At 41.7% G+C, this 5,000-nt stretch overlaps 1 protein-coding gene across 1 annotated transcript in view; it reads left to right on the top strand.

Annotated features, from left to right (window-relative positions):
- Positions 1-2,235: 2,235 nt before the first annotated feature.
- LOC119568153 (USP6 N-terminal-like protein) overlaps positions 2,236-5,000 on the top strand; it is a gene marked incomplete at its 3' end in the record, with an annotated part of 33,803 nt that continues 31,038 nt past the window's right edge. Inside the window, 1 exon segment of the mRNA XM_037916556.1 lies at positions 2,236-2,356.

Genomic DNA, 5,000 nt, shown 5'->3' with positions numbered 1-5,000 from the left:
GCCATAGTTGTAAGACCCTCGTCAGTTAGCACGTGTGAGTTTGAAAAAGAGAGATTTCTCGTGAATGGCGGTTTTACATGTGCTTGTTTATCAAAAACACATGAATGTAAGTACGTGTTACTCCTCTCTTTGTGTGTGTGTGTGTGTGTGTGTGTGTGTGTGTGTGTTGTGTGTGTGTGGGGGTGTGTGTGTGTGTGTGTGTGTGTGTGTCTGTCCGGGCTCTGTCTCTCTGTCTTCTTTTCCCTCTCTCTCCCCTTCTCTCTCTCTCTCTCTCTCTCTCTTCTATCCTTCTCCCTCTCTTTCTCTCTCTCTCTCCTCTCCTTTTGAGGTGCGTGCATACCAGGACTTTCTTTTCGTGACTACACGTACCCCGCGTCACACACGAAATATGCACTTATGGATAGCCCCCAAAACCCTTTTTCCCACCGGGGAAAGCAAAAACCGGATACATACATGCACCCGGGAGACGTTTTTGTTAAAACTGACAGTCACGTTTATTCTGTGTTTCCATAAACCGGGGGTATAAGTTTTAAAAGGGTTTGGGAAGAATTTTAAGAGAGACGTAACCTTGATCTTCGGCCCCGTCCTTCTCTCTCCTCTCTCTCTCTCTCTCCCTCACCACCACTCACCACTCACCTTCACTCACCCACTAAACCGCCCCTCTCTCTCTCTCTCTTCTCCCCCTCTCTCTCTCCTCTCCCCTTCTCCTTTTCTCTCCTCTCTCTCCTATTTATATATATATATATAATATATATTAATAAAATTATAAAATGTAGGGAGTAGGTTTTACATCACAGTCCCTTCCAGTTTTGTATAACGTGTGTGTGTCTGTACGTGTGTGCGTGAGCAAATATTTGAGAACCTTGTCACTTGCATTTCTTTAAATTCATATGATTGATCTAAATTCTCTCTCTCTCTCTCTCTCTCTCTCTCTCTCTCTCTATTAAAAATTTAAACTTTTACCTATCTATCTCTATTTATCTATCTCCTCTGCCTATTATCGCATAATCTCTGCGGGGACAATTTCGTGTATTTTTTTATTTCTTTCGTTAGACAAAGACTAGAATACATAAAAAAAGGGAAACAATAAAGAATTGTAAATTTTTAGCCTTTTAACTTCAAATTTTGGGTTTAAAGGGGGGAATTTTTCATTCTTTCATTTCATAATTTTTATTGTTATTATCGTAACGTGAAATGTGTGTTATATGAATCTATATAAAGTCTATGTTACGTTCATAACTAGAAATCTTATAAAAATCAAATAATATTCTTGCTGATAAGAAACTATTGCTTCTTTGTTGCCTTCGATGTTGCAAGTGAAGACTTTATACAGGAGTCTGAGCTCATTATATATTAATGGACAGGAAATTTATGATGGATGCTATTAAAAAAAAGTCTTCGGGAAACATTTAATTTCTAATTTTAATATGAACTTCAATACCCCCTTTTAATCTCCTCTCTCAAAATACCGCCCTCCTCATTTGTCTCATTAAGTATGTAGAATTAACTTTGTAGAATTAATTCATAAAAAAAAAAGAAACGAAACCAGGTATATCCCAGTAGACTGATAAAGACAAATTAATCGGCGAATCAGTGTAATTACGAATAGATATAGATTCACAGATAAACGAAGAGGATGAGTAGAGTCGCTGATTCGAGCGTGGGAAAAGAACCTCTAATCGACGAATTACTCTGATTACCTATACAGACAGCTAATAGTTGAATCAATCTAAAACACGCACACATACACACACACACACCACACACACACAAAACACAAAAAAACACACAGACACACACACACACACACCAACACACACACACCCCCCACAAAACCCCCACACACACACACACACCACACACACACACACACAAAATATATATATATAAATAAATAAATATATATATATATATATATATATATATATCCCACCCGATTCGAGCGAGGGAAAAGAATAATCGACGAACTTTTAAACCACCACCCCCCCCCAAAAGATTAACCGAAAAACCGCAGGAGCCTAAAGGGAAGCCTAGGGGGACCCAAAAGAGGACCCAAAAGAGGACCCAAAAGGAGCCTAGAGGAGCCAAGAGGAGCCAAAAGGAGCCTAAAAGGAGCCAAGGGGAGCCAAGGGGAAAGCCCGGGGACCCCAGAGGACCCTCGGGGAAACCCGGGCCCCGCGGGGGGAAAAAAACCAAATCGGGCCGGCCCCCCCGGGGCCCGGCCCAAACGGGATGGGCCACACCTTCATGTACACAAGAGGTCCCAGCGGCGAGCGAGATGCGCCTCGATTTGGGCCGATTTTATGACTGATGGGGTCGCCTGAGGTCCTGGTCACAGCCCGAAGTCGACTGGAAGGTGAGTCCGGGAGGGCAGGAGGGCACAGGCCGGGCGGGGGGGAGGGGGCCGCCAGCCGAGGGGGAGGGGGAGGGAAAGGGAAAGGGGAGGGGAGGTTTCTTTGAGGATTTTCGGGGGGGGTTTGGGAGGGGAAGTTTCCGAGGGATTTTGTGGGCGTTTCCTGTGGGCTGTGGGCGGCCCTGCCTGCCGAGGGGGCGTGGCGGCGGTCCCCGGCCCTCCTCTTCGCGGCGGGGGGGGGGGGGTCCTCGAGAGCCGCGGAAGGAAGAGGAAGAGGAAGAGGAAGGTGGGAGGAGGGGGAAAGGGAGCCGGGGGGGAAACCCGGGAAAAATAAAAACGAGAAATTTTCGGAAGTGTCAGGACCCTCAGGCTAATGGGTTTAGTGTCAGGGGGGGCCACGGGTTTTCGGGTAGGCCCCCTCGGGTTCACGGGTTTTCGGGCCCAATTTGTCAGGGGTTCCCCCTCAGGCCCGGGAGTTTCGGGTTGTGGGGTTTTAAGGTCCCGGGGCTTCAGGTCTCCCCAAATTTCCCCGTGTCAAGAGTTTTTCATGTGTCACATTTTTCAGATCAGGAGCTTCAGGTGGAGGGGTTTTCATAAAAAGGGGCTTCAGGTGTCACAAGTTTTGAGATGTAAAGGAGTTTCAGGGGGTCACAGATTTCAGTGTCAAGAGCTTCAGGTATCATGGGTTTCAGTGTTATTAGCTTTAGGTGTCACGGTTTCAATGTCATGAGTTCCCTTTGGTGGAGGTTTTAAGGACCCGGAGCCTCGGTGTTGGGGTTTAAGTTCTGGAGCTTTAGGGGGTCAAGGTTTTAGTATCGGGAGGTTTGGGGTTAAAATTTTTTCGGGTTTATGAGCTACAGTAGCACGGTTTCGAGCCAAGAGCTTCAGGGGTCCCTGGGTTTCCCTTTTCAGGGGGCTTCAGGGGGGTGGAGGTTTCTGTGTCAAGACCTTCAAGTGTCATGGGTTTCAAAATGTATCTATGTATGCATGTAATTTTTCTCATAATTGTATTGGCTGTGCTGTATCCAGACGTCCACTTCCAACTTCTGGTCGTGATGTAAGGTCAACAATGTTCAGTTTCCTGAAATAGGGGAGGGCAGTCTTTAGTAATTTTTGAGGGCCTTTCTTGAAATGGAAGGGACAGCAGACCTCCACTATGTTTTGTTTTTGGGAAATAGTTTTTTTTTTTTCCCTGATAAATGGTAGGGGGAAAACCCAAAAGGTGGAGGGTTATTTGGGAGTTTCCAGATTATCAGAGTTGAGTCATGCATAAGTCAGTGGCTGATGTGCAGATCTGTCAGCAGTGTTATGAAATATCAAGCTGAAAGTGTGTAGAGTGGGTTTATAAAGATGTATACCCCAAAATTTTGCTTTTAATAAGAAAAAATATCACTTAAAAATCTGGAATTTAAAAATTCAGAGTAACCTACTAGTTTTAGTTGAATACCCTGGGTACTATTAGTAGTTTACCCCTTTATTTAAAAGGGAAAAAAATAAGGGTTTTCAATTTTGGGATTATCATAAAATTTCACGGGCTTATTTAGTAAAAATTTTTCATTATGCCTACCCTTTTATACTTTTCCCTTTAGGTTAAATGAAAACATCATTTTTTTATCAGGAAGTGGTTTAAGGGGTGAAAATCAGAGAACCAAAAAAAATTTTTATGTATCAAATTTTTTTTGCTTGCTGCTTTAAAAGGGAATTTTCCTTTTTTGCAAGTATTTGAAATTTGGTATGGGCCCTTTTTGTTTTGGGGAAAAAATTTCGGGGACATTTAAACATTTAAAAAAAAAAAATGACACTTGACTTGTCTGCCTCCTTTTCATTCTCATTTTTTTGTGCATGACAGAAACACATTAGTTGTAAAGATTGCTTTCTTGTTGGCAAAAGAAAATTTAGTGAAATTTGGGAATTGAAAATTTTATTGGGTTTCCCTTCAAGAAACACTGTGTAAAAATTTTTTAAACTTTTGAAAAAAGGGGGGATCCCAAACAGTTTTTTTCTTTGGTTAAAAGGGGAATCCTTAATTTTTTGCCCTTTATTTTTTATTTTTTAACCCAATAGTTACCCCAATTTTATGGTACTTACAATTCCCGGACAGTTTGGGAAACTTGTAGGTCGCATTTCAATACCCCGAACCCGGGCCCACTTCCCTTCATTTTGGGAAAAGCATTTTTTTCATATCCCAAAGTTGTTACAAATTATATTGTTGATTATACCTATACAGGGCTTTTTTTAGATATTATGAGGGAAAAACGTACAGTTGAGGGCCCCTGTATTGTGATTTTCCATTATTTAATTTGTGCCACATCATGTTTTCCCGGTTTATTAGGGTAGAAAATATTATTTATAAAAAATGGTGGGACCCCCGTAATTATTTTAATGAGAGAGAAAAAGGGGGTATAGATTGCAAACTCAATGGGCCGTTTACTTCTTGTTTTTTGGTATGAATAGGGTAATAAAGAGTTTATAGCTATATTTTTCAGCTGTGTTATGTGTTCACTTCTGTTGAATTGATTTGGTTTACTTCGGGGTGTCTTTTTTTAAAGATAGTGTTAAAAGAATTCAAAAATTTCAAAAAAAATGAAGAATAAAGGAAGTAATGAAAGTTAATGCTTAACTATATATTTTGGAGAAAAAAAATAAT

The sequence above is a fragment of the Penaeus monodon genome, chromosome 43, assembly GCF_015228065.2.
Source record: "Penaeus monodon isolate SGIC_2016 chromosome 43, NSTDA_Pmon_1, whole genome shotgun sequence".
Lineage (NCBI taxonomy): Eukaryota > Metazoa > Arthropoda > Malacostraca > Decapoda > Penaeidae > Penaeus > Penaeus monodon.
The sequence above is the reverse complement of the archived record's forward strand: the minus strand, read 5'-3'. Positions and strand labels throughout refer to the sequence as shown.